This window comes from Thalia democratica, chromosome 2 (genome assembly GCF_965202585.1).
Source record: "Thalia democratica chromosome 2, ktThaDemo2.hap1.1, whole genome shotgun sequence".
NCBI lineage: Eukaryota > Metazoa > Chordata > Thaliacea > Salpida > Salpidae > Thalia > Thalia democratica.
This window is the reverse complement of record NC_139166.1, coordinates 72,727,613-72,737,649: the sequence shown is the minus strand read 5'-3', so window position 1 is coordinate 72,737,649 and position 10,037 is coordinate 72,727,613.

The window sequence follows — 10,037 nt, the reverse complement described above, 5'->3', positions numbered from 1 at the left end:
GCCTGAATGGTTGTTAAATGTTATTCTCTAATTTAAGGATAGTTTTATAAAAGTAACAGAAGCTAAAACTAAAGACCTCATTTAAAATAAAGGTTGTAATAGTTGCCTAGAAAACGATCTTTGGCGCAAAGGAAAAAATTACAGACTGATATTAATTAAAAAAATGTCTTTTTTATTTAAAATAAATTAAATATTAACATATTAAACATCATTTTCAAAAAAAAACAAGTTTCCACAAAACTCAACACTTTTTACTAAAAAAATTAAATGACTAAAATAGAAACAAAATAACGCTGTCATACATATAACAGTACCTTTTAACGTCTTTCGTTTGTTATAAAAACTATTTTAACACTAAATTAGTGCATGGTTTACTTAATAAAAGTTACTTACTGGATAGAGCTTCGTTGACAATTCTCTCGGTAATTTGTTGTGAACAAACATCAGAGTTTTCTGACGTATTAACAACTAAAGAAACGGGAAATGTTGATGATGTCTAAATAAAAATAATTAGTTTTATAAAAGCTGATGAATTAAAAGTAGAACTACTGTACATGTTTTAAGATTCAGAATTAAATTGATAAAAGTGATCAATTATGTCATTTTTGTTTGTTAGCGGAACAGATTAATGATACTAAAATAAAATATTAATAATTCTAATTTCTTGTAACTAATATTGTAAGAACGCTGTACATCAAAGTAAACTTAGTTACAACTTAACTAAAAATGAATATAAATTGTACACTTGTGGAGCTTTTTTATTATTACTTTTTTTTAAATAGTGATTTAGACTGATACGAGTACAAATTTAACAAAAATCTTAGTGCTTTATTTGATTTAAGCTTATAACGAAAATAAATATACCTGTGCTCCATTGTTATTTTCTGGTTTTATATCTCCGTGTTTTACCTTTAATTTTTTAATATATTTATATATTGTTGTTTCTTTAAAGTAAGGAATTGAGTATGAATATATTTTACAGTTATTAATTAACAAATTAACAAATAGCTTTTACCTGAACTTTAAAATTTATATATTTACATTAGTATCAATAAAAATAATAATTTTACTATCGTTATTTTTTTATGTAATTATTTGTCATACAAATTTTAAGTGATACATACTCTAGTATGTTATTGCAAATTAAATTAAAAACTAGTAAGGTTTACCGAATTAGTCAATTTAAGGATCCTTGAGGTGCCATACAGGCTTTCAGGGTAAAAAACTAGTAGAACAGAGAAAAGGGGTCCAATGGGGTTGAATACATTTTAAACTTCAACCAAAATCGCGTGTGCGAAAACGAATTTAAGAAACATTGTTTTAAAGAAAAGTCAAAATAAATTTAACTAACTTTAAGTGCATTGTTTTCATTTGTCAGTCGCAGGATTTCGTTTGCGAATTTCTGGTTTTCTTTAAGTAAACTCATACACTGTTGCTCTAAAAGCGATTCAACTTTCTTCTTTTTTGCTCTTGATCTAAAAAAAGAAATCTGAATGTTAATAATAATTTTTATTTTCGTCACACAATATTTAAAGTATTTAAATTTAAAAGCATTTAAGCGACCTTTTGGCTGCTTCGTTGTTTTTTCTTCTTTTCAGCCAATATCTCTCATCTTTAGAATGGTCTGGAACGGTATTTTGCATTGTTTTGGTTTCTTGGTCGAGCTGTTACAGATTAAATTTTGTATATTTTTTTATGTCAAAGATTTCTAGGATACTTTTTAAGTTTTATAAATCTTTAAAATGCAAAATTTATGTTTTACTATAGCGAAAAAAAAATATGCTATTTTACTTTGTGAATTATTTATTAATTGTAAATGGTAATTGACATATTTAGAATTTAGGTGAAAAAAAAGAATTACAAAAAAAGCCTTTAAAGCCAAGTTCACGCTCGTAAATTTTGCTAAATTTGAGTCAGTTCATTTTAAACATAGACAAATTTTGAAATCGGGTCTAAATTGCACGAAGACAAAACTGCACGAGGTTATTAAATTGCACGAAAGGTCTAAATTGCACTAGCGCACAAATTTGCATTAAGATACTTTTGCACGAAGAAAAATTTTCACGAGGAGACAAATTTGTACAAGAGAACAAAACTGCACGAAGACAATTGCACCAAGGGTCAATTTTGCATGAGTTACAATTTTTTTACGAGAGTTAAATTTAAAAACAAAAAAATTAATAATAAATAAAAAACAAAGTTACTGACCGAGGGTAAGGGTTCAAGTAAAAATGATAGTAAAAATAAAAATTAAAAGTATAAAAAATAAAAAACTAGAACTTAAAAAGTATAAAAACTAATTATAAAAAAAGCTTCTGACCGAGGGTAAGGTTTATGTGTAATAGTTAAAAAAAATTCAAAACAAAAAATTTTAAAGAAAAAAATTCAACACGTGCAAAAGTTTTTTCGTGCTAAAGTAACCCTTCGTTCAAAAGTGTCTTCGAGCAATTTTATCTGGTTCTGTAAAAGTGTCTATTTGCAAAAGTATCTTCGTGTAATTTTGTGCCTTCATTCAATTTTTACGCTCCTGCAAATTTGGCAGCTACCCACATCTTTTTATATAAAAATTATTGAAAAGCTTGTTTTTGTAGCTGCATAATGTGCAGCACTAAATAAATTAAAAACAATTTTGTGAACACAATACATTAGAAAAAGTACTAAATGTTTACAAACTAAATATACTGAAAGTAGAATTTAGTTTTTAATTTGAATGGTGTAATAGCAAACCCAGTTCAACACATATACAAAAAAAAAGCTGTCTAAGCCAAAAGTTATAGTAAGTTTTTAAAGGGCATTATTAATAAAATTACATAACTTAATAGTTGGTGAGTGTTTTAATCGAAAATTCTTTTAGTAGAAGTTCATAAATAAAAAAATCACATTTTATAACTTTTTAGTTTAAATAACCATATAGTATAAGAAAATAAAGGCTGCTTATCTTGTTTACATAAAGTACTTAGATTTAAAAAAAATTATTTAACTCTGTTTTGTCATAATTTTTACTATTGAAATAAGCAATGGGTAATTAACAAGATACATACAAGACTTAAATATATTTTAGTTAAAAAAGTAAAATTTCAAAGATTAAAAATAATCATCATAAATAAATTTAGCACTCACTTAGTATTATTAACTATATGTAAAAAAAAATTCTAAGTTGATACCCACCACTTTTTATTAATTAAGGTGGGGTTGTGAAAATTTTTTTTGAGGTTCAAATCTTTAGCTAGCTTATACTTTTAATTTACTTATTTATAAAATTTAATTTAACCATTTTAATTAGGCCAAGCAAAGTAAATGCCACTTATTGGAGGGAGAAACAAAGTAAAAAAAAATATTATACCTTTATTTTCTTTTAATATTTAAGCTGGCAACCTAAAACCTTCAGAAAGGGCTCCTAGCTTGATTTAAAGTAAACTTTATTTACCTAATATGGAACATAAAGAAAAAGATTATGACAAAATATATAAAAAAACTTTTTTTTTACTAAAAAAAACAGAAAACTAAAATGAATGATTTCCTACAAAAAGTTTAAAACATTTTACTAAAAAACTTTGCTGAAAAATTCTAAAAGTTAATTAAAAGGTACGATATATTAAAAAGTTTTTTTCTGTAAGAAACCTTACGTAAAATAATTTTTTCTTGCCTTGTTATTTTTTAAAATACTTATTAAATTCTAATCAAACTAACAAAACCTTTTATTTTTAATAAACTTTGATACTACTTAATAATATCTTTATGGGTTGAATGGAAATTTAATTTTATGCTAAAGCACTTACAAAATAAGTTTCACAGCTTTATCTTTTTTTGTAGATCTTTATGTAAACTATAAGTAGTTTGTTATTTGAATTGAACTTTGAAATAAAGTTAACTAAAAATAGAGAGCCCAAAAGTGTTTATATGTGAGGAAAGTACCAAATAACTTAGCAAAAAACAAACTATTAGTTTATCTCTTTTTATTCAGGCAAATACATTCAAGTTTTTAGATAAAATTAGTTAAACAAAAAAAAAAAACAACACCCTTACTTAAACTTGTATTAGCCTGTATTTAAACTAATAAGTTTCATGCATCTATTTTAAAGTTATAAGTTGTTTAATATGAAGTATATAAAATGTTCTTTAAGGCCATATAGGAGTTTAATTTTTTTTTTATAATTTTTTTTTACTTGTTTTAAGATTTATTTAAACAAATTTATTATATTTTTTTTAGTTGTTTTTAACTGTTTCTTCATATGATTTATATGATTTTTATCTAAAGTTTTAAACTGATGAATTTTTGAAACTTGATAGTGTTAATCTTCAGCACCCCCTGACAAAAAGATCTTAAGACCCCACTGGTACTTATAATACTTATTTACTGTACACTGTTTTTTACATATTGGTTGAAAAATTTAAATTACAAGAAAAATCTAAATTGTGCTCTAAAAGCTCAAAAAAATACTGATGTAATAATATAAAAGGTTGCCACTCATTTTTTTCAAAATTTCCTCCAGGTTTTTAAAAGTCCTTATTTTTGAGTCAATTTATAGTTTAAAATTTAAGGTAAAAAACTGTGTTAAATGGTACAAAAACATTGAAAAGATACTGTAATGCTACTTTAAAAGTGTTTTTTATAAAATAAAAACTGATATTTACAAAAGAATTGTCTTTATGGTAGATTTTTTGTGTCAAATATTTTTTTTTTTACTTAACATGTAAAAATTGTTTAAAATTCAGGGTTTTTAAATGATTTTTGTTCAATACCCCAGGTTTTACCATGTTTTTAGGTGAAGTGGCAAGCCTGTAATATATTATTGACTTTATAGTGCAACAAAAATTAACAACTTCCTTTTAAGTTTGATAAGGAAAATTATAAAAACAATATTTTCTATAATAACATGTTTCTTAAGCCAAAAGAACTGACCAAATTTTGCTAACTTTTTTTTTTATTACTTTTATTTTGCGTCAATTTTAATTGTATATAATACCTTCATTTTCAAAATCTATGTTAAGTATTTGTTAATTTTACAAACTCTAAAACTTTATGATAAATAAGTCTCTGATTTAGTTTTGTTAACTAAAACCAGTATATTAACTCAGGCTAACTTGTTTAAGAATTTACCAGTTATTAACATTACAAACTTTCATTATCACATATATATTCATAAATAGTTGCTTTGTTATCTGTAGTACAAATCAAAAATAGTATGTTTACATCTTAAATACTGTTATACTTTTTATAGGACCACAAATCTAAAATTTAATTACACTTTATTGTAAAAAACTATATTTGATCCATTCATTTTTAAACTTTTAATAAATTTTTGAAACGCTATACCATATACCACTACTTAAGTATAACTAACCCGAATATCTTTAATATCTATGATTTAAAGGTGAATTTATAATATATTGTTATTAAAGCAGACATCAAAAAAAAAAACATTAATAATTGAAATATTACTCACCTGTACCATAGGAGAAGGCAATTTATGTTGAAATCTTTATGTGACTGAGTAAATTATCAAAATTATATAAGATATGGAAACTTGCATAAGATATATCATTATCTGATAAAGAAAAACTATAAAAAATCCATTTTGGAAAATACAACTCAGGGATGGTATTTGTTTTTAAAGTACCATTTTTACTTAGTTTTTACTTAATTTAATAATACTTATTAAAACAGTTAGTATTTTGCTCAACAATTAACTAAAAATTAGTAGGCAACTAATAAAAATTTGTTTCTTCCTTAAATGAGAAAGTCGAAAACAATTAAATGCTTTCTTTTATATACTTTATAGTTATAGTTTTAAAAAAGTATCGACAATTTTAAGTTTATAATTATATAAACCACTAGTGACTTCTATTTAATTTTATTTTATTCAGTCTATCTTTATATACATAAACAACTTTTGCTTTTATAATTTTTTCTTTAAATGTATTAGATAAAATTTTTAACTCAAGAAAGCAAGTGAAAAAAAATATTTTTAAATCTTCTTTATTCTTATTATAGATGTTTTTACTGAGCCGTCTATTTTTTCTATTTTAGTTAACTTTTTTTATAAAACAATTTGCATTAAATAATTATGTTAACCTAAACTAAAGCAATTTTTTTTTTTTTAATCAAATAAATGTTTATATATATTTCTAATATTATTTGTTTAATTGATACATTTTTGTTTGTATGATAAATTGAATAAAATTATACAACGTAAATAGTTAAATGATTTTGTAATTACAAATGAGAACAAACAAACATAATCAGTTTTATTGTTAAAACTAACAAAACAACTACGTATCGATATTTTATGAAGTATTAAGTTAGTTTGTTTTAAATCAAATTAAACTTATTACTAAATCATTATAAATAATGGATTTTTTATAAAACCTAAATAAATGTTTGTCTGACATAAAGTACTTAAACAATTTACTATGAATAAGAAAAAAATTCTTATCTAGTTCTCAATATTTTTACCAGCTAGCATAAAAATATAATCTATACGAATAAAAAGCAAATACATTTACTTCAAAATATAACTATATAAAACAGCTTTATACCATAAGATATTATTAGGTTAATAAATTGTTTAACATCTTACCTGTAGGTTATTATACTTTTTAAATATTACTGTTCGTTCTTATATTACATTGAAGACTCCAATCATGTTATATAACTGTAGTATTGAATTCATTTTATTATTCAACAACTTTATTAATTATTTTTCTTAATTATAATTGTTTTTCAAATATTATTAGAAAAATAATTTATAAGCTTTGTTTCCGACATTTTAGTATATATAAAAAATATAATTTAGTTTATTAACGGCTTATTTCAAAGTTATAAAAAAGACTATTAATAGTCTCAGAACGAGAGAATAATGCTCAAGTAAAATTTAAAAAAGGAAAAACTATAAGGATAATTAAAAATAAGAAAACATTATAACAAAATTTTCTAAGTTTATTGATTTATTTTTATTAGTACATGTATTTCTAAAAAGGCTCATATATAAAAAAAACTAGTTTTTTAAGCAAAATTATAAAATTTACAAATTAACAGCTTAAATGTGTTTACTGTTAATTGTAAATAATTAAAAAGTTTAAAAAAAAAACTACTTAAAAAACACTTAAACTTATTAATTAAATTTTATAATTATTAATTAAGACACCAAATACGTTTTATCACAATAACTAAGTTTTCTAAAACAGTACTTTTTTTGATGTAATTTAATTGTTTTTAAGTTTTTAAGAATTATAGATTTCTAATCAATGTAAACAAAAATAATGTATAAATTGAATTAAATTAAGACAATTTAGAATAAAAATTAAAGTAGTTAAAACCATAGTTTGACCGACGTAGTTTGAATTAAATTTATTAAAACAAAGGCAACGTCATTTTACCCTACAGGGATCTTAAGGCCTGCAAAATGTAAAATAAGACGATGGATAACTTAATAAATAGATAGTGCAAATAAATTTATATAATCAAATCTATAAAATTTAGAAGTATCAACTTCTGTAGGGTAAAACGACGTTACCTTTGTTTAATTAAATTTAATGTTATTATTGTCTCCAAAATAAGTTTTGTCGAAACCTTTTGTGTTAACGTAATATCCTTTACGTTTACCTAAATTACTACTAACTTCGTAACTTCTTGTTTACTGCCTTGTATTATTCAACTTAGTAAGTTATCAAGCCTAAATAAAGCAAATTATTAAAACTTATATTAAAATCATATTATTAAAAAGTTAAAGTCTTAAAATGTCAAACCAAAAAAATCAAAATTTTTAAAGTAATCGATTGTACAATAATTTTACTAAAAAAGCAATTGTTTAGTTGTATTATTTAAAAAACATAACTTAAGATTTAAAATCACAACATTTTTTTTCAATTATCATCAGGAAAAATACAACTGAAACGGTATAATATAAAATAAAACAGAATATGTTTACTACAACAACTTCTAACAACCTCTTTATTAAAAAACATATTAAAGTCAATAATATTATACATATTTTAGTCTTAATTAACGCAAAAATCAGTTTAACTCCAAAGTTATTAGTAAAGTAATTTTTATATAGCTTAAATTAAAAATTTAAAATCTGCTTCTTTTATATCTCGTAATTCATTTTTAAATAAAATTTTCTACATTCTACTATTTTATTTTACAAAAAAAGCTAAGTTATTGTAATAAAACTGAAAAATATTTTCAGAAGATATTTTTCAATTTTTTTTTTGCTTTTTCTGTAGCGCAGTTATTTTGTTTGAATTAACGTAAAAAATACAAACTAATATTTTAAATTTTATCTAATATATTAAATTATTTAAATTAACAAAAAAGTTTGTGATTATAGGGTACTATAGAATAAGGGTTCACAACGAAATAAAGAGTCTGTTCAAATAGTTTTTTAAATTATTAAGTTGGGTATGACATCCAAGCACATATTGAGTAATAATATAACTAGTTTAAAATTTTCAAACAAAAAAATTTATTAAATGCAAGTAATATAATTTCAATTACTAGACTTAATTTATTTTGTTATTAAAAGAAAAGATAAAATTTGGAATAACAACCTACTTTCAAGCTACTTCTAAAACTATATTTTTGTTACTTAAATGTTGATAAAATGTTATAATTCAAAAGCAGGGGCATGCTAAAGCTCTTTAAGTGGATTACCACGGTTTTATTTTAGATATGTTTAGAGTAATTTTTTTATTGTTTTTGTAGCTTAAAATAAGTTGTTTTAAATAATGAAGTAAGTGGCCAATGAAGTTTATTAAACGACAAAAAAAAATGGTGCAGGACCTGGAATACGAAAAAACCTTTCTGCTACCATTTACAAAAAAGATTTAAAAAAATTAAGTAAGTGGCTAGCTCTGTTTGTTAAACGAAAATAAAGCGCTAAAAGTTAGGTTTGGGTACCTGATGTACAGAAGTACTTTTATGCTATCAAGTTATACTCCACAAATAAAAGTTAAATGTCTTGTCAAGGACGTATAAAATAATGTCATAGCATTAGTTGATGATAATTTTAATAAAAAAATTATTTTTTTAATTTGTACCAAAATATTTAGAGTAGCCTAAGGTACTCTTCTTCATCTGATTCAAAAATTTGCTACAAATGATATTTTTAAATTTCTACAATTGAAATACACATTATTATACTTATCTTACTCTGTACAAAGTTAGCCATTTAATTAAATAATAATAACTAAAACTGAACTATTTTCTATTAAATAATTATTAACTATTGTCAAAATAAAAAATACTTTAGTGTCCTCAGATTGTTTCTTTAATTTTTTTAATTTTTATATTTAAGTTTTTTTATAATAAAAATTACTTAGTCCGAAATGTTTTAGTTAAGTTTATAAAATTTTTAGAATTCAGGTTAATAAACAGTTGTTTTAGCATTAAACTTTGGTGTTTAGTTTAAATTATCTCTAAAATATATTAACAAAACCATAAAAGGTTATTAGTTAAATGTTTTTTTAATGTTAAAACATGATTATATTAACACAGGTGTCAGCAGTTAAGATGACATGGCCAGTTGAAAGTTATACATATAAATCAAAACTTAAATAAATGTAAAAAGAAAATATTAATAATAAAAAAAATTAATAGTGTAAGACATGTGGAAAGCTCTTTTAGTTTTTTATAGTTTAAAATTTATTAACGTTATTATAGGTAATGATTCGATTTACATAACTTTGATATTTATAAGTGGCTAACTGTAGTTTAGCTATTTTGATTAACGTTAAATATTTTTAATTAAAGTTGCAGTTTCTAGTTTGAAAACTAAGAATAATCACAATTTATCTACTTATGAGAATCTTTTTTTTTTTAAACGTTTCACAAATAGGCTCGAAAAAGTTTAATTATTTGTATCATTACAATATAATTACTTAAAACTCTGTTACAGCAGATTGTAAGCATAGCACAAGCTATTATTGAAACTCATATGATGCCTAATGCTTGTGAACTCTACAGTCATTGTTTTAAAATTTACTAATTAAGGAAAAACAAAAAAACACTTTAATTGTCATGTTTTTGCTTATAC